The sequence below is a fragment of the Zootoca vivipara genome, chromosome 1 (genome assembly GCF_963506605.1).
Source record: "Zootoca vivipara chromosome 1, rZooViv1.1, whole genome shotgun sequence".
Lineage (NCBI taxonomy): Eukaryota > Metazoa > Chordata > Lepidosauria > Squamata > Lacertidae > Zootoca > Zootoca vivipara.
In genome coordinates, this window is record NC_083276.1 from 133770008 (window position 1) to 133790109 (window position 20102).

Here is a 20102-nt window from a genome sequence, read left to right on the forward strand (position 1 = left end):
TGGTGGAGTCTCCTTCTTTAGAGGTCTTTAAGCAGAGGCTTGACAGGCATATGTCAAGAATGCTTTGGTGGTGTTTCCTGCTTGGCAGGGGGGTGGACTGGATGGCCCTTGTGGTCTCTTCCAACTCTATGATTCTATGATTCTATGATGTTGGGAAAGATGGAGGGCACAAGGAGAAGGGGACGACAGAGGACGAGATGGTTGGACATTCTTCTTGAAGCTACCAACATTAGTTTGACCAAACTGCAGGAGGCAGTGGAAGACAGGAGTGCCTGGGGTGCTCTGGTCCATGGGGTCACAAAGAGTCGGACACGACTAAATGACTAAACAACAACTACACATACGCACACACAATCTCTAACATCCCAGTATCAAATATTTGAATATTTAAATGCTTGCTTATAAAACTATGACTATACAGGAATTAATTCCCTTCATAGTAGCAAGCCATCTGACCTTCAATCTGTCACACACACGTGTGTGTGTGTGTGTCTGTGTGAACGACAATGAAGGAAGTGGGTAAATGGAATCCAAAAATCATATGCCTACTGTATATGATGTTGGATTCCAATTATTCATGGAATTACCTGCCTAGTAATTTTATATGATTGTATCATCCCTGTTCATTTCAAAATTTCCATCTGTTTCCATATTTTTCTAATTAATTATTCCGTTCTTGGAATCTGGCTCTGCTTCCAAGATTTGGCAAATGATATCCTTGCTATAGTATAGACAGCAACTGTGTTCGAAGCTTTTCTGATATTTGCCTTGCCTGGGGGGCAGTCAGAGGGGGGGCTTCATCTGCCTTTCTCCCCATTGCTCTTGGGCAATGTTGTAGTTCTTTCCCCATTTCCCACCATTAGTTTCCTAGCTTATAATAATAATTTATTATTTATACCCTGCCCATCTGGCTGAGTTTCCCCAGCCACTCTGGGCGGCTTCCAACAAAACATTAAAATGCAATAATCTATTAAACATTATAGAATAATAGAGTTGGAAGAGACCACAAGGGCCATCCAGTCCAACCCCCTGCCAAGCAGGAAACACCATCAAAGCATTCTTGACATATGGCTGTCAAGCCTCTGCTTAAAGACCTCCAAAGAAGGAGACTCCACCACACTCCTTGGCAGCAAATTCCACTGCCGAACAGCTCTTACTGTCAGGAAGTTCTTCCTAATGTTTAGGTGGAATCTTCTTTCTTGAAGTTTGAATCCATTGCTTTGTGTCCGCTTCTCTGGAGCAGCAGAAAACAATCTTTCTCCCTCCTCCATATGGCATCCTTTAAAATATTTGAACATGGCTATCATATCACCCCTTAACCTTCTCTTCTCCAAGCTAAACATACCCAGCTCCCTAAGCCGTTCCTCATAACGCATCATTTCCAGGCCTTTGACCATTTTGGTTGCCCTCTTCTGGACACGTTCCAGCTTGTCAGTATCCTTCTTGAACTGTGGTGCCCAGAACTGGACACAGTACTCCAGATGAGGTCTGACCAGAGCAGAATACAGTGGTACTATTACTTCCCTAGATCTAGATGCTATCCTCCTATTGATGCAGCCCAGAATTGCATTGGCTTTTTTAGCTGCTGCATCACACTGCCGACTCATGTCAAGTCTGTGGTCTACCAAGACTCCTAGGTCCTTTTCACATGTACTGCTCTCAAGCCAGGTGTCACCCATCCTGTATTTGTGCCTTTCATTTTTTTTTGCCCAAGTGTAGTACCTTAAATTTCTCCTTGTTAAAATTCATCTTGTTTGCTTTGGCCCAGTTGTCTAATCTGTTAAGGTCATTTTGAAGTGTGATCCTGTCCTCTGGGGTATTAGAAAACCCCTCCCAATTTGGTGTCGTCTGCAAACTTGCTCAGGATGCCCTCAAGCCCATCATCCAAGTCATTGATAAAGATGTTGAATAAGACTGGGCCCAAGAAAGAACCCTGTGGCACCCCACTAGTCACTACTCTCCAGGTTGAGGAGGAGCCATTGATGAGCACCCTTTGGGTTCGGTCAGTAAGCCAGTTACAAATCCACTGAATGGTAGCATTGTCTAGCCCACATTTTACCAGCTTCTTTACAAGAATATCATGGGGCACCTTGTCAAAGGCCTTGCTGAAATCAAGATAGGCTACATCCACAGCGTTCCCTTAATCTACCAGGCTTGTAATTCTATCAAAAAATGAGATCAGATTAGTCTGATTAAAAGCTTCCCTAAACAGGGCTGCCTTCAGATGTCGTCTAAAAGTCTGGTAGTTGTTTTTCTCTTTGACATCTGTTCGGGGGCGTTCCACAGGGCAGGTGCCACTACCGAGAAGGCCCTCTGCCTGGTTCCCTGTAACTTGGCTACTCATAGTGAGGGAACTGCCAGAAGGCCCTTGGCACTGGACCTCAGTGTCCGGGCAGAATGATGGGGGTGGAGATGCTCCTTCAGGTCTACTGGATCAAGGCCATTTAGGGTTTTAAAGGTCAGCACCAACACTTCAAATTGTGCTCGGAAACGTACTGGGAGCCAATGTAGGTCTGTTATGTGGTCTCGGCGGCCACTCCCAGTCACCAGTCTAGCTGCCGCATTCTGGATTAAAGATTGAGGGCACAAGGAGAAGGGGACGGCAGAGGACGAGATGGTTGGACAGTGTTCTCTAAGCTACCAACATGAGTCCAACCAAACTGTGGGAGGCAGTGGAAGACGGGAGGGCCTGGTGTGCTCTGGTCCATGGGGTCAAGCAGAGTCAGACACGACTAAACAACAACAACAACAATACTGCCATTTGAGAGCTGGAAAGAGCAACTAGCATCACAAGGCTACGCCAGCCACTGAGGGCCACCAACAAATGTCCCCTAGACCTCCAGTTGTCTCCTTCACCATAGTTCAAAAAGAAATGCCAGTAGAGATGTGTATAAACTTCTGACTTTCTTCAAGAGACATAGCTCTGGGTTTGCATAAAAATCGTATTGAATTTCTGTTTGTCCCATTTACTCATGATTGATAAACTATAGGTCAAAACATTTGGTTCTTCCTTTGTAATTGTCTATCTAGAACCCTACACACCATATTCTTCTTTTGGCCAAATGATAATTAAAGGGAACAAGCCCACAAGATGACCAAAATAATTACGTTTCTTCATATCAAAGCCATAATTAAAGCATCAAAGCTGGGGGTCAGGGGAGCACTGGAAGCTGCCAGGCCAAACTGCACACAAGTTAATAGGGAGAAACTGAATGAAAGGTTTTGGGTACTGTTGTGCTATAACTTCACCACTTGTTTTCTGCTGAAGCAACCACAGGGGAGACAGAACTGCACTGCAGGGTATAACAATTTGGTAAACCCAGTAGGTATTGGTGGTTATAAGTCCCATTCAGGAACCCAATATTAAAGGGGTGACATGGCCCAGAAATTGTTGGTTAGCCTCATTATGAAGCAGAGAAGCCATATGATCTGAAGCTCAACATCAAAAAAACCAAGATCATAGCCACTGGTCTCATCACCTCCTGGCAAACAGAGGGGGGGGGGAAATGGAGGCAGTGAGAGATTTTACTTTCCTTGGTTCCATGATCTCTGCAGATGATGACAGCAGTCACGAAATTAAAAGACGCCTGCTTCTTGGAAGAAAAGCAATGACACTGGGGCACTGTCATACAGTGGTTCCGCTCCTTCCTCCTGGGCCGTGTTCAGAAAGTGGTGGTGGGAGATGAGTGCTCAGACCCCTGGGATCTCACTTGTGGGGTGCCTCACGGTTCCATCCTCTCCCCCATGATTTTTAACATCTATATGAAGCCGCTGGGAGAGATCATCAGGGGGTTTGGGCTGGGTGTTCATCAGTATGCGGATGACACCCAACTCTACCTCTCTTTTAAATCAGAACCAGTGAAGGCAGTGAATGTCCTGTGTGAGTGCCTGGAGGCGGTTGGAGGATGGATGGCGGCTAACAGATTGAGGATGAATCCTGACAAGACAGAAGTACTGTTTTGGGGGGACAGGGGGCGGGTGGGTGTGGGGGACTCCCTGGTCCTGAATGGGGTCACTGTGCCCCTGAAGGATAAGGTGCGCAGCCTGGGAGTCATTTTGGACTCACAGCTGTCCATGGAGCCGCAGGTTAATTCTGTGTCCAGGGTGGGTGTCTACCAGCTCCATCTGGTACGCAGGGTGAGACCCTACCTGCCCGCAGACTGTCTACCCAGAGTGGTGCATGCTCTAGTTATCTCCCGCTTGGACTACTGCAATGCGCTCTACGTGGGGCTACCTTTGAAGGTGACCCGGAAACTGCAATTAATCCAGATCGGGGCAGCTAGACTGGTGACTGGGAGTGGCTGCCGAGACCATATAACACCAGTCCTAAGAGACCTACGTTGGCTCTCAGTATGTTTCCGAGCACAATTCAAAGTGTTGGTGCTGACCTTTAAAGACCCAAATGGCCTCGGTCCAGTATACCTGAAGGAGCGTCTCCACCCCCATCGTTCTGCCCGGACACTGAGATCCAGCGCCGAGGGCCTTCTGGCGGTTCCCTCACTGCGAGAAACAAAGCTACAGGGAACCAGGCAGAGGACCTTTTCAGTAGTGGCGCCCGCCCTGTGGAGCGCCCTTCCATCGGAGGTCAGGGAGATGAACAACTACCTAACATTTAGAAAACACCTAAAGGCAGCCCTGTTTAGGGAAGTTTTTACTCTGTGATATTTTAATGTATTTTGGTGTTTGTTGGTGGCCACCCATAGTGGCGGGGGAGTCCCAGCCAGATGGGCGGGGTATAAATAAATAAATAAATAAATAATAATGACAAACCTAGACAACATCTTAAAAAGCAGAGACATCACCTTGCCAACAAAGGTCCGTATAGTTAAAGCTATGGTTTTCCCAGTAGTGATGTATGGAAGTGAGAGCTGGACCATAAAGAAGGCTGATCACCACAAAAGAAGCAGCTTTAGGAGTTTGGAGGCTAGCAAACTAGCTATACTGTTACATTTCCACATGTGTTAATGCAGTATAGGCATGTCCAACAGGCAGATCACTGGACGTCTGCAGTAGATCACTGCTAGATCATTGGCTCCCCCCAAAGCAGCTGAACAACTGTGGCTCCCCTATAAAAAAGCTCAATATTAATATTTTACCTATTTCCTGAAAAAAACTCAACAACTTTGACCCAACCCTCCCCCCAATGGGTCTTCCTCCTTCCTAAAAAGAAGCTCAGCAACTTTGACCTGAACCCCCCAAAAGGGGGTAGATCACTGCCAGTTTTTAACTGTGAGTAGATCGCAGTCTTTTGGGAGTCATATTTTTCCCTTGCCCCCCTCAAAAAAAGAAGAAGTTGTGAAATGATAAGGCTTCCCTAGATTTCTCTACATGGCTACAGGAAGCCCGTGGAACCTGGTGTTCCAAGAGGGAAACTAATCCCTTTGCTTGTCCTAGAAAACACAGGCTGCCTCTTCCAGAAGTGGACTTTCCTTTGCCAACCAAGTTTGCGCAGCGGCTGGGATGACGGAATAAAAACTTGCCCCCAATATCTTTGCTTAGCCTTATTTTAAGTTATACTCAAACAGCTACAAAACACCCCTTCTCACCACAACACACTCCCCCAGTCATTAACCAAATTCTTTAACACTAAACTAGTCAATTAGCAAGTCAAACAGAGAGTACAAAATAGCAAGATATGATACAAAGCATTTGGTCAACTTAAATACAGTATTCAAAATAATCCATTATCCTATCACATCACTGCATTCAGTGCCTGCGCTGCCCACTCAGCTGTTCCTTGATTGTTGAATCAGTCTCAGCAAACAGCAATAGCAATTTAGCTCAAGGAGTTCTTTCCATTAAAAAACAGCTTAAACCTTCCACACTGGTGTCTCTGAGGCAGTTTACCACACTTTGATTTGCAAGAAGCCTGAATTATATCTTAGTGCTTTCACACTTTTGGGGAACTCATTTCCTTCCAGAGCAAAAAAAATGGTGTGCCAGCCGAAACATTTCTACCCAGAGACTCAGGTGTCCTGTAAATGCTCAGCTAGAGACGCATAACATTTCACAGAGGAAAACAGGGGCACTCCTTTCCCTGAGAGGGTGGCGCTAGGGATGGAAACTGGCAGCCCATGTAGAAAGGGGGGGGAATAGGGCAGAGGGTGGTGGAGATCCAAAATTAGGATATAGGGGGTTCCCTGGGGAGGGGCTCCAAAAAGCACAAAAGAGTCACATTGGACCACATCACTTCCGACAATATTCCAGATGACCTGTGTGTTCTTAGGAGGATACAATTCTTCACTCTGCACATGGAATTCTCTTCCAGAGGGTGCGATGTTGACCACCAACTTAGATGCCTTTAGAACAGGATGAGTCAAAGTCCTGGAGGATAAGCTACTAGTCATGACGGCCGTATCCTGCTACCTCCATGACCACAGGCCTCATGCCTCAGAATACCAGCCACTGGGGAAGAGCAGCTGGAGGCCACCGCACCCAGTCCCAGGGGGCTTCTCATGTCATTTAAGGACGGAAAATTTTCTTTTGCGAATTTGCTCAATGAGGGGTTCAAAAATATGTTATTGCACATGAGGAATCCAAATCTGCAATTATTTTTATGATTGGTTGATGATTAGCTTGGTAAATTGAGATTTGTTTGAAATACACTTTTAAAAAGCCAAAAACCCGCATTTTGAAGCGAAGTTAAAGTTTTTAATCATTTTATACAAGCGATAATATAAATATATTTTGTTTCCATATCACTGTCCTATTATAGTAAAAAAAAGAAAAAGAATAACATTAATTAGAATTAATAACAAGTTTCATCAAGTCCTGTTTTGATTCATTCATTTCTTGACAAAAGCCGACGACCTGCTTCTTGGCCTCTGATGTAGCCCTCCCTCCCTTTTTTCCTGTGTATACACTTTTCCTGCAGCCTCCGTGACTTGTTTCACACATCTTTCAATCCCTTGACCATGACAAGGCCACTGAGGAACTTGCATAGGCTTGTCAATAAATTCCTTTATTTCTGTCAAGGTCATTTTGCATGTTAATGGAAGTTCATAAAATCCATCAAACCAGTCTATCAACTCTAATAAGTTTGAAGCAGAGGTGTTTATATCCTTGGACATACTGAAAGGTCTCCAAATGTATCATCATTGCCACCTCTCAAATTGATGATCTTTTGAATTCCAGCTACTCAGTGGACAGGCCTTTGCCCTGATCCGCCAGGGCTCTGTTCTCTCCTACCAGCTTCAGATGGATGCTTAACAAGAAAGGGGACAAGATGGAACCCTGCGGTTCCCAACTGGATAAATGCCTGTGTTTTGTAAGAAAAAAAATAAAGTAATACTAATATGAAAATCAGAAGTAATCAGAATGGAGTCTTTCTGAACATGTGCAGACCTGAGTCAGACCTGGGCGTTTGCATGCTTTTCTCAAGAGAAGAACAGGATATAAACAAACAAACAAACAAACGTCTTGGGTTTTGGCACCTCTGAGTATTCATTATAACTTGGGATGCTCTTTATTCAGAGAAATCCGCATGAGATTTGAAGGCATTCTAGCTATGCGATTTCTGTCGGTTTCAGAGATAAGAACTGCAATATCACACATGGAAAATGCTTTTGAACAGAATATTTTGTTAGAAGGGAGTCTATATAGATTTAGCTGCTTCTAATGAACTCCAGAAGATTTCCTGAGATGACATAAATACGGTAGAATTGAATTAGACTGTCTCTAAATGGTTCTGCAAAATCCTTGTTATCTGGGTTACAAATATAACTACAAATACCATTAAGAATATAACATTTTTAAATCATTTCTTTAAGCACTAATCTGTATGTTCCCGTCTATATTTCACAGAGACAGTAAAACCATCTTATATCCTCTGAGTGTTGTGTGAGGATCTCACTTTATGTAAGCATCCTGTCCAGTGGGGAAATAATGCCCTGTGCCAAAAGCGGAGGCTACTTAACTACGTGTTCAGAATTTCCCACAGCATTACATCATCATTGGAGGAACCATAATGTTTCACTCCAATTTCTATTTATTTAGCATTATATTACCATTATTTATATCCCACCTTTCAGGATAGACACAAATCCTTCCAAGGCAGTTGACAAACAACATTAAAATGGGGGGGGGAGGGGAACGGACTTACAGTTTATTCTGTATTAAGAAATAAGAACTGTTGACAATTCCCTGTAGGGCAGTTTGCACTCATATCAGCATCCCCCTGTGATGGGCAGCTGCGGAAGAGAGATGTAGAGCCACAGTGGCCCTTGAGGAAGCTCACCTGGCCTGGCTGGGGTGATGCGCAAAGGGGGGATGTGCATCTCGGAACAGAGCACAGCATCCTTGGCAACACATCAGGATTCCTCAGTAGGTGAATCCAAGAGGAAAAGGTTGCCCCATCTAAAAAGTTTGAAAACCACTGGAAGCTCCTTGGCAGACATATTGGAATCTCTAATATGGTGCCTGGTTTGGGCATTAAGAACTAGTTCTAACACTTCTGGTTTTCAGAACATAACCAGAATTCAGCGCTCCTCAAGCATTATTCACGTGAAGGGGCAACACAAATGGGAGACATGGTCGTGCCTTTGCCCCATCATTGTGAGGCTTGTGAGGGCTTCATGTGTGCAGTTTGTGTGCAGCAAGCTTTTTGTACTCACATTGGCTCTCTGCTGTCCACAGTACAATAGTGCCAGCCTGGAAAACCCTCCGACTGTTGCTTACGTATGAGCAGCCCTGTGAAAAAGTTCAAGCAGTTTAGAAAACCCAGGATGTGGCTCTTGCATTGTGGGACAGGGAGTATCTAGAGCAGGGGTCAGCAAACTTTTCCAGCAGGGGGCCAGTCCACTGTCCCTCAGACCTGGTGGGGGGGCCGGACTATATTTTTTTGGGGGGGGGATGAACAAATTCCTATGCCCCACAAATAACCCAGAGATGCATTTTAAATAAATGGTCAAAGGCCTGGAAACGATGCCTTATGAGGAACGGCTTAGGGAGCTGGGTATGTTTAGCTGAAGAAGAGAAGGTTAAGGGGTGATATGATAGCCATGTTCAAATATATAAAAGGATGTCACATAGAGGAGGGTGAAAGGTTGTTTTCTGCTGCTCCAGAGAAGCGGACATGGAGCAATGGATTCAAACTATAAGAAAGAAGATTCCACCTAAACATTAGGAAGAACTTCCTGACAGTAAGAGCTGTTTGACAGTGGAACTTGCTGCCAAGGAGTGTAGTGGAGTCTCCTTCTTTGGAGGTCTTTAAGCAGAGCCTTGACAGCCATCTGTCAGGAATGCTTTGATTTTGTTTCCTGCTTGGCAGGGGGTTGGATTGGATGGCCCTTGTGGTCTCTTCCAACTCTATGATTCTATTATTCTACCACACATAGGCCACTTTGGCATTGGCAGCATGAACGAGAACGGACAAAGGCTGCACTAGCTGTGCACTAGCTGTGCTATATCGCAACCTCTGCATCTTCTGCACAACTTCTTCTCTACCAAAGCAAAGCATTGAGTCTCCTGAAAACATCCAAGGTGGCACCAGCAGGACTTGATTGTCACCAGGTGCTACCACATAGCTACCACAGTGCCACTCTCTGGTGGTGAGCAAGATCCATCTGCAGCCAAAGAGGGCCTATAGCACAAAGCAGAAAGTGTGGCCTCGAATCAATGCTGCCAGAACAGTCTTACCTGAACATTGTGAACATTCCTTTGATTCTGCTGAACAAGCACTACTGAATTGCCACTGAAGTCAGTGGGTAAGAATGAATTAAACCTGTTGATTTCAATTGGTCTCCTCTGAGTATGTCTATGGCCACCAAGCAGAACCAGTCTTTACTAGGCTGGGGGTTCTTAAAATAAGTTGTTGGGGTGTTTTTGTATATTTCTGCAAACCACAGGGTTTCCCCAAGGAAATGGATGCCTGCCTCTTGTTTCTCAGCTTCCTCACTACACCCCTGTTGGCACTCACTATCTGAGCTCTCTATTAGAAGTAGTGATATTGCTTAAAAATAACCACAATTACAATTTTGCTTTTTTTCTATTTGGTGTTGTATAAGTGTTATTTTTATGCTGCATGTGGTGGGATTTCAGATGTGATCATCACCACAATATTTATATTGTATTATTGTAAGAAACTTTGGGTTTTGATTTTTAGTGCCAAGTTATTTAAGATATGTTTTTCATTTAATGTTAATGTAATAATAATTGGGTTTTGCAGTTTGAAGCATTGACACCTAGCTTCTGCTTGCACATGGCAGTTCATCTCCATTTATGGATAGGGCGGTAGTGGTTTTTTTGTTTTGTTCCTACCACAGTACATACCCCTGGGCTTTTAAGGTTTTTAGCTAGAATGGGAGGGTCTTGCTGAGCACTAGGTGGATAAGCACATACTGTACCTTATAACCTGGGCAGGGGGAAATAGTGCTGAAGAATCCTGGGCCTTTCCCCAGCAAACAGCACAACCCAATTAATTGTGAGCTCAGTTTAATGTCTGGTGACGAAGGAACATCGGAGCAAATGAGATGCCCTGGCACATTCAGCTGGCCTCCCACACAGGAATGTGACCGTTGCCCACGATGAACATCTAGATTTTTTGGAACATTCTAGGTGGTGTCAGCCAGGCTCCAGTTAACCACTTTATATGAAGGGTGTTGGTTTGTTTTTTGAGGTGTACTCCGACATGCAAGATCGACCTGTTCTGAGAGAGGAAGAGGTGGGGCACCCTTACATAGTTACTGTTACTGTTTTCCAACCTTTCCAACAGACTATGGCGAAGGCAGTGGAAAAAGGACTTCAGCTTTCCTTATAAAACATGGAGGAATCAAATTTGTGAGGCCTGCTAGTGTGCTGCCCAACATTTAATTCATTATGCAGCCAAGGAAACACTGGAAGGTGTGGCACCCACCCACCCGAATTAGAACACTCTGCATTTGTGCCCTTGTCGTCATTACATGCATTTCAAGACAACTACCCACCCATATCCCAAATGGCAAGGATGACTCTCTGAAGAATTCAGGCAACACTCCCAGGGACTATAAATAACTGGCTGGGCCCATTTTGGCCACTGCTCTTTTCCTACTGGAATGGTGTGTCACCAGTGAATAATCTGGAGGGGATCACCCCAGAACGGAAAAGTTTTAAGCAAAGGACATTTTCCCCACCATAAACAGATTGGGGAATTTTATTCTGCCCTCCCTTGCTATGCGGGAAGGGCATGGTCACCACAGATTCCTTCACATGAGCTGTTGCTGTAGTGGGGGGTTCAGCTTGTCCATCTCTTTGGCTTCAAGCTAAACTCTACTGGAGAAGGCAAAATAAATACCCCCCCCCCCAAAAAAATGTTGTTCACTCTTATGACTCTTTTCCTTACATATCCAAACCTTGTCCATGGCCCTGCCCTATCCATGGCCCTCAGTCCACCTTAGATGCCCCCTGGTGACCTCCTCTCCTCCAACCCCTTAACTTCATGAAGGTGTCCAGCTTTTTAACCCTTCTCCATCCCTTCTCCCATATGCATGGAGCTCCTACCTTGCTGACACAGCCATGCTGCTGCCTTTCTTCCTTGTTTCACAGCCTTTGGCTTTTCCTCTTAGTCTTCATTCCAAACTACAGCCAACAATCAAAGAAGGATTGTCCTGCAGGGGCTGGGCTGTGTGTAGCAATCTGGAGCGAGCCAGGACCAGGGGACCAGGGGCCATGGGGACCTCCCCGTACCCAGTACCAAAGACCAAGGCAGAACTGGAGGACAAAGCACAAGGTGCAATCCATCAGTCAGCACCAAAGGATAGCCAAGGCTGCAGAGACATGCCTAAAGTCAGGAAGATCTTGTTGCTTAAGCAAGGCTCCGTTGGAAGGGGAAGCAATTTTTCCCTTCCCTCTCTCTGTTGTACATTTTAGATGTAAGAACCTCAGGGGAACACACCTGCCTGAACTTTCCCTGCACATCTGCTTGAAAGTACTGTACTGAATTCATGAAGCGGATGGGGAGCCAGTCAATAGATTTGCGGGAAGAGATTTGCATGGCCCAATGGCCAAAACAAATTATGGGCCCAACAGCATTGTTAAAGCCAATTATGGAACCTAAGAGAGGTCAAGAGGTGTTTTTTTTCATGTGGAAAGGCTAAGCATGCTCACAAATGGTAATAACAGTTATTAAGGAGTATTCCAGGTTTAAGTGCCATGTTTTTCTGTATATAAGACGCCTCCATGTATAAGACGCCCCCCTATTTGGGGGGACTCCAATTTGAGAAAATGGGGGGAGATGGCCAAGAGTTGTTGAGCTTTGGGGGGGGGGTGGCGGCAAAAATCACTCACTAGGCAGACAAACACTGCCAATCGCACGCGTCACAAAACCCACAAAGCGCCTGCCCGATCGCTGCCACCAGCCAGCAAGCGCAAGCACAATCGATGCAGCGGAAGCCAACCCACAGGAGCCCTTGCCACAGCCACCATTCACCCACCCAATCGTCGCTGACAACCTCCTGCTCGCAGCTGCAAACAATCGCCTGTCCCCGCTCTGCACTATCTGTGTATAAGACAAGCAACGATTTTAAACATTATTTTATAGTAAAACAAACCTCGTCCAGTACTACTACTACTACACCCATCCTCCCATCATCCTTTCGGCCCAAGCAGGTGTGGAGGACTCCCTGGTCCTGAATGGGGTAACTGTGCCCCTGAAAGACCAGGTGCGCAGCCTGGGAGTCATTTTGGACTCACAGCTGTCCATGGAGGCGCAGGTCAATTCTGTGTCCAGGGCAGCTGTCTATCAGATCCATCTGGTACGCAGGCTGAGACCCTACCTCCCCGCGGACTGTCTCGCCAGAGTGGTGCATGCTCTAGTTATCTCCCGCTTGGACTACTGCAATGCGCTCTACGTGGGGCTACCTTTGAAGGTGACCCGGAAACTGCAATTAATCCAGAATGCGGCAGCTAGACTGGTGACTGGGAGCGGCCGCCGAGACCACATAACACCGGTCCTGAAAGACCTACATTGGCTCCCAGTACATTTCCGAGCACAATTCAAAGTGTTGGTGTTGACCTTTAAAATCCTAAACGGCCTTGATCCAGTAGACCTGAAGGAGTGTCTCCACCCCCATCATTCTGCCTGGACACTGAGGTCCAGTGCCAAGGGCCTTCTGGCAGTTCCCTCACTATGAGTAGCCAAGTTACAGGGAACCAGGCAGAGGGCCTTCTCGGTAGTGGCACCTGCCCTGTGGAACGCCCTCCCACCAGATGTCAAAGAGAAAATCAACTACCAGACTTTTAGACGACATCTGAAGGCAGCCCTGTTTAGGGAAGCTTTTAATGTTTAATAGATTATTGCATTTTAATGTTTTGTTGTAAGCCTCCCAGAGTGGCTGGGGAAACTCAGCCAGATGGGCAGGGTATAAATAATAAATTATTATTATAAGCTAGGAAACTAGTGGTGGGAAATGGGGAAAGAACTACAACATTGCCCAAGAGCAATGGGGAGAAAGGCAGATGAAGCCCCCCCCCCTCTGACTGCCCACCAGGCAAGGCAAATATCAGGAAGCTTCAAACACAGTTGCTGTCTTTGGTATACTATAGCAAGGATATCATTTGCCAAATCTTGGAAGCAGAGCCAGATTCCAAGAAAGGAATAATTAATTAGAAAGATATGGAAACAGATGGAAATTTTGAAATGAACAGGGATGATACAATCATATAAAATTACTAGGCAGGTAATTCCATGAATAAATGGAATCCAACATCATATACAGTAGGCATATTATTTTTGGATTCCATTTACCCACTTCCTTCATTGTCATTCACACTGACACACAGACACACACATGTGTGACAGATTGAAGGTCAGATGGCTTGCTACTATGAAGGGAATTAATTCCTGTATAGTCATACAGTTTTATAAGCAAGCATTTAAATATTCAAATATTTGATACTGGGATGTTAGAGATTGTGTGTGTGTGTCTGTGTGTGTATGTGTAGTTGTTGTTTAGTCATTTAGTCATGTCCGACTCTTCGTGACCCCATGGACCATAGCACGCCAGGCACTCCTGTCTTGCACTGCCTCCTGCAGTTTGGTCAAACTAATGTTGGTTGCTTCAAGAAGACTGTCCAACCATCTCGTCCTCTGCCGTCCCCTTCTCCTTGTGCCCTCCATCTTTCCCAACATCAGGTTCTTTTCCAGGGAGTCTTCTCTTCTCATGAGGTGGCCAAAGTATTGGAGCCTCAGCTTCAGGATCTGTCCTTCCAGTGAGCATTCAGGGCTGATTTCCTTCAGAATGGATACATTTGATCTTCTTGCAGTGCACGGGACTCTCAAGAGTCTCCTCCAGCACCATAATTCAAAAGCACCAATTCTTTGGCAATCAGCCTTCTTTATGGTCCAGCTCTCGCTTCCATACATCACTACTGGGAAACCATAGCTTTAACTATACGGATTGCCTTGTCGTGGTGAAGGGGCTTGAATAACTCAGAGAAGCTATGAGCTATGCCGGCATTCCTTTTCCAGCCCCTGCGTGTGTCGAAGAGTGCCTCCCCTTGTTCTGCCCCTCTTCTGCTTACTTCTGGGGCCAAAAGGACCACGTGTTGGTGGACCCAAATCAATTGATCGTGCCTAAAATGGTTTCCACCTGTATATATTTCATCAAATCTTTAATGTACAACAGTGATATTAAAGGTTTTGTATTAAAGTATCATAGAAATATAGAAAGGTTTATATAGTAAGAGGTGTTGCATCATACCCTATCCTTACTAATGCTGATATAGGACTTGGAGTTTGTATGGCCTGTGTAATGCTTATATTTGTGACACCAAATGTTGATTTTTTAAAGGATGTTTTTTAAAAAAATAATGCTGGGACAGATTTGGAGAAAAGACTAAGGTGTGAAACAGGAAGTGCAGAAGGAAGGAACTTGCCATACTCAACTTGCAGCTCCGGGAGCAGCATTTTGGCTGCAGGCAGAGAGAGGGCAATGGGTTGGGTTTGCCCGTCTTGCTCTGTATCGAGAAAAACAGCATGGCAAGCAACTGAATGTGGGGAGCAAGGAGGAAGAAGCATCAAAGGTAAAGTCAACAGGGGAACTGACAATACAGTTGGTGGTCTTGGGGCGTCATCCAGAGGAGGAAGAGGAGAGTCACAACCAGCTGCCCAGGGGCCCAGAGGGGCTCTGCTGGAGTCATGGCCTTTCCAGTGCTGATGCCCACAGAATCTCTGTAGATTCAGGTACACCCTATATTTTTTAATTCTAAAATATTTTAACTGAAACTCAGTTTAGAGCGGAGAGTGAGTGATTCACAATTTTTGAACATTTGTGGTGGAAATCCTGGTGTTATGGTTACTTTATTTCAAACAGAACCAGTTGCCATGGTCTATTGTATGACAGACTTTATATACTGTATGTCAGTTATCCCAATGACATTGCAAAGATTACTCATGAATAAATATGTTTTCCAGGAACCGGGCTTTGTCCTTGGCAGGCCTTCCTTCGCCATATGCCCAATGTATAGGCCAAAGACTACCAGGCTGATTCCTCACTTTGGCCGCTGTGATCTCAAATGTCCAGAGGGCCGGAGAAACCGTGTTTCCATTGCTTTCTCTTCTGTTGTTGCAATAAGGCTTGATTCCCACCTTAACAAGGCCCCTCTATCATTTTATTTTCTTAACACCTTACTTTATATTTCCATTTGCCCCAATTTTGAATTACTTTTTCAAACGTAACATTATGATGTTCAGATTTATTTTAAGATTCTTTGAGTTCATTTCTGCCCCCCCCCCCGTTTTTCTTGAAGCCATTTGTAGCTTTTATCTAAAATGTTGGAAGAGCTCCAGGGACCTGAAGTCATGATTGCCGCTAGGTAATTAAATGCCAATTAAGTGCCTATGACAATCCCTAAGGGATCCCTTTTCTTCTGGTGTTTTTATCTGAGTAACATCCACGCTTTCTGAGTGATGCAAACATTTTACAAAGATGTGGCCAAGCAAATACATATCTTTAAAGACCAATCCTTTTTAATTCAGCACCCAACTTCATCCCCTATGCTGTGCAATGAAAAAAACAATGTTTTTTCTTATGATAGATCCTTGAAATTGAGCAGTCCTTGACACTCAACTGAACCTGCTGGTGCAAAGATGCAGAAAAACCTTAAGAATAAGCAAAACAAAATGCTTGAAACACCCTGAGAATAAGCACCAAAACTAAGTGATCTAACTGTTTAGCAACTACGCACAGGTCCTATGGACAATGGGGTGTCCACAAGCTACAACCCCCATTTAACATATTAAAAAAATACTTATCTTGGTACAGATACTGCAGGGGGGGGCACTTCTTCCATCCCTCCATTGTGGGAATGGTCTAGTCCTACTCTGCTTCCTGATCTTTAACCAGTTCCTGATCTAGAAGAGAACCTAACTACTTATCCCATGACTGCAAAGTTTGCTCAGGAGTAAAGTATACAGTGCCTACTAGACCATCCTAAGCCACATGGTTGCCGACACCCTTAAAGAACTGGAAAAAGTTATTCGAGTCTGACGCTAGAAACTAAAAATGTATTTCCATTAGCTTTCTGCAAACAGCTATACAGGGTGAATAATGCCTGGGAGGTGTGGGGCTTGCACCCACTGCTGTGCTGTTCTGGTCGTCGGAAGGAGCCCATGGAACAAGGTGCCAACTTGCTCCAGCAAAGGCTAGTTCCCCTCTCCTGTTCCCTATCACTTTTGTGAGAATTTCTGCCCTTAAAGGGCCTGCAGATGAAAACCTTCTGTGTTCTTGGTGCGCCTGGTGTGGTCCATGTGGTGTTGGATCTGTGACGTAGGCTGGGAGGCACTCAGCCCCTCAGGCCCAGGAGGAGACCCCAGTGAGGGCCCCAGTTCTAGGTAGTGGGGGATCTGGTCCAGGGGCTCCTGCCTGCCAGCCAAATCTGGCTCCTTCGACAGTGACCTGCAGCTTGTGACCAGCCCCTGCGAGGTTCTGGAGTCATTTGAACTGTCCTTCCCTGGCCTGCCAGGCCTCGATTGGCTCTTCTGCACAGTGATACATATATATGATCTGTATGTATGTAGGCTTTGTTTACAGGATCTCTACAGTACATTTTTGAAGCTACAGATAATGTATAGAGGTGAAGACCCCTGGATATACATAATCTGGATATACAGATAATGCATGCAGAGGCTATATATTGTACTAGCTGACCCGGCCACGCGTTGCTGTGGTTCTTTCCTGTGATCCCCCCACCCTGTCCCGATCCATGATGTATCCTGCCCCTCCTCCCTCCACCCCGGCTCATCCCTGTGTTTTGGTAGATACCCTTCCCTCTGTTGTCCCTGTGGAGTGTTGGCCCCTCCCCCCTGTATCTCCATACCTTGGCCCCCACCCTTCGAAAAGGAACTGTTAGGTTCTGGGTTCTATTTCCCAGCATGCACTTTTGTCTGAACCCTCTGTTGTTCCTGGGGAGTGTTGGCCCCTACCCCCGGTATCTTCCTACATTGGCCCCCGTCATTGGAGAAGGAGTTGTCAGTTTCTGGGTTCTATTTCCCAGTATTTACTTTTGTCTGAGCCCTCTGTTGTCCCCTCCCCCTGTATCTCCATACATTGGCCCCTGCGAACGAATCGTGAACATTTCTATATATTTAGATTAAGGATCGGGGGTGATGATGCGCCCTGGGACGCAGAGAACTACTTAAAAAATCCTGACCAAGGGGGGTAAAATAGCGAAGCCCCACAGCCCCATAGCAACAGACAGGCCCAGACAGAAGGAGGGGGAGTAATATGCGCCACTTGGTGCGGGCCTCCGAATCTAAAGGGGGCCTCGGTCAGTATATTCACAATCAGTAAAATGAAAAAAGTAACAAAAAGGTTTAAAACAGGTCACATGGCCCGGGCCTTTGTCTGGCCCTGCAAGGGCCTGGCAACAGAAAGCGCGTTCTGAAGCACCCAAGTTGTTGAGTTCCATAAAAAACCCAGGAAGTGGCATGGGGAAGGTAGGGGATTGTAAATGGGGTGGGGGTGGCCACTGCAAATATCTGAGGACTTAAACTGGGGAGAGAAAGTGCATGGTTGTTGTTTTTTTAAAAAAAGACACAGAGGTTTACAATCAGTTGTTTCTCCTAAAATAAGACATACCCATAAAATAAGCCATAGCAGGATTTCTAAGCATTTGCACAATATAAGCCATAGCCCGAAAATAAGACATAGTGATAGGCGCAGTTCTGGAGGGCCCCAAGGAAGAGGCAAGGCTGCACGCGTAATAAAAAAAAAAAGACATCCCCTGAAAATAAGCCACTGTGGGGGTTTTTAAAGGAAAAATAAATATAAGATGGTGTCTTATTTGCGGAGAAACATGGTAAAGCCTAGGTTAAAAGGGGCACGACTGCCCTTACTCAAAATCGCCACCAGAGCCTCGCATGTTACACAATGCCCACTAAATTATAAAGCAAAAACCCCTCGCTGTGCCCCCAAGTGCGTGTTAGGAGAAATGATGAATGACTGCCTAATGCTGCCAGGCATTTATTAATGCAGCCGCCGGGAGGGGCTTTGGGTTTGGGCTTTGGGGGTGGAATGGCTGTTTTGGTGGTTGTTGGACAGTTGTTCCTCCCACCCTACGTCAGCCCATGACCTATTTGGGCTCCTCCTCCCACCCAGGGCTCCATTCAGGGTAGTATTTAAAGGGCTGTAGAGCTGAGGCCTAGTCTGTAAAATGGAGCCAAGGCCTAGTGTTTAGGCTGTAAAGTAGAGGCAAGGCCTTGGCTTGGGCTAGTATTTAAATGTGACCTGAGGCCTCCGCCCTGTATCTCCATTCCTTGGCCCTGGCCTGACTCTGTGGGTTGTCTGGTAATAGGCCCCCTTCAGATCCCCCTGAGCCTCAGAGTCCCCCTGTTTTAGAGGACCTTGTGGCGGAGGCGGGGTTTGTGGGTGTGGCGCGTTGTTATGGCTAATCCCTATGACTGCCCCCATGTGTCCCGAGCCATGATCTATTTTGTTTGTCTCCCCCCCCCCCCCCCCCCGTGACCGGCATATCTCATGACGTTTTGAAGGATGGTATTTATTTTTGTCTTGTGGTTATTTGGTGGGGGGTTTTTTTGGGGGGGTAGTGGTGCTAAATTGTAAAGTAAAATCCCGTTGCCGTGCCCCGAAGTGCATTGCTGTGGGTTATCTCCCCCCCGGGCTTAGTGGGGGCCTGTCAGGGGCCCACATAAAACAAAGGCCTAGGGGTCTGATAATGGCCGCCTTGGTGGTTTCAGTTGCTTGGTTTATGATGTCATTTGGTTTGTGGGTGTGGCTTAGATTTCACAGGAAGGGAGGGGGTGGAGGAGGGTATAACGCCACTTGAGGGCGCTGTTTGACTTGGTGGAAACCCAGGTTTCTACCTGCCCAGATGCGAAATTTGAGGGATTTTTGTCCCCAACAACGCTCGGGGAGTGGCCTGGATCGTTGTGTCAAAATTTCAGGACGATCGGTGAAGTGGTTACGGAGAAAAGTGAGACCGAAACTTTCAAGATTTTTTACATTTATATATATATAGATAGATATAGATATATATGCAGAAGCCTGTTCTTGAAACCTCTCCTCCTGCATTCACCCTCCATGCTTATCCCATGGCAGGAGTCTGCTCCCAGTGGAGGAGCTGAAGGCATATCAGAGAAGTTGGTTTGAAGTAATGTTTCCTATAGGAAACAGAGGCCTTTCCATTATCTCTGCTCTCTATGAAATGCTCAAGGTAGTGCCAGGAACTTCTCTCCTGGTGTCCCGCTGGTTTTTAAGCAGAAAGGAAAGAGAGTTCTCTGGCTTGCTTGCAAGTATCAGCCCTAGAAATTATATCGCCCAAAGAACCTTTACTGAGACTCTTGTGCATTTCCTTCTCATTCTGCGCCACCTGACTAAGTTCTCTTTCCCCTCTTTTCTACTTTTTCTCATAGGATGTGATCCTGAACACAGTTTCCTAGCTGCTCCCAAGTGTGCAGCATCCGAAATGTCCTTCTAACTATGCTCCAGATGGTTTGATTCATGTAATAATCTAAAAGATGTTTTTCAGAATATTAAGGAATTTGAGCTAGGCCACAGTGTGCTGGATTAGTCATATTGAGAGTCTCATGAGGTTTATGACAGAATCTTTCCAGACTAAATGGTTTGTGAGTTTCAACCACCAAACCAAGGGACTGTACTGTTTGCATT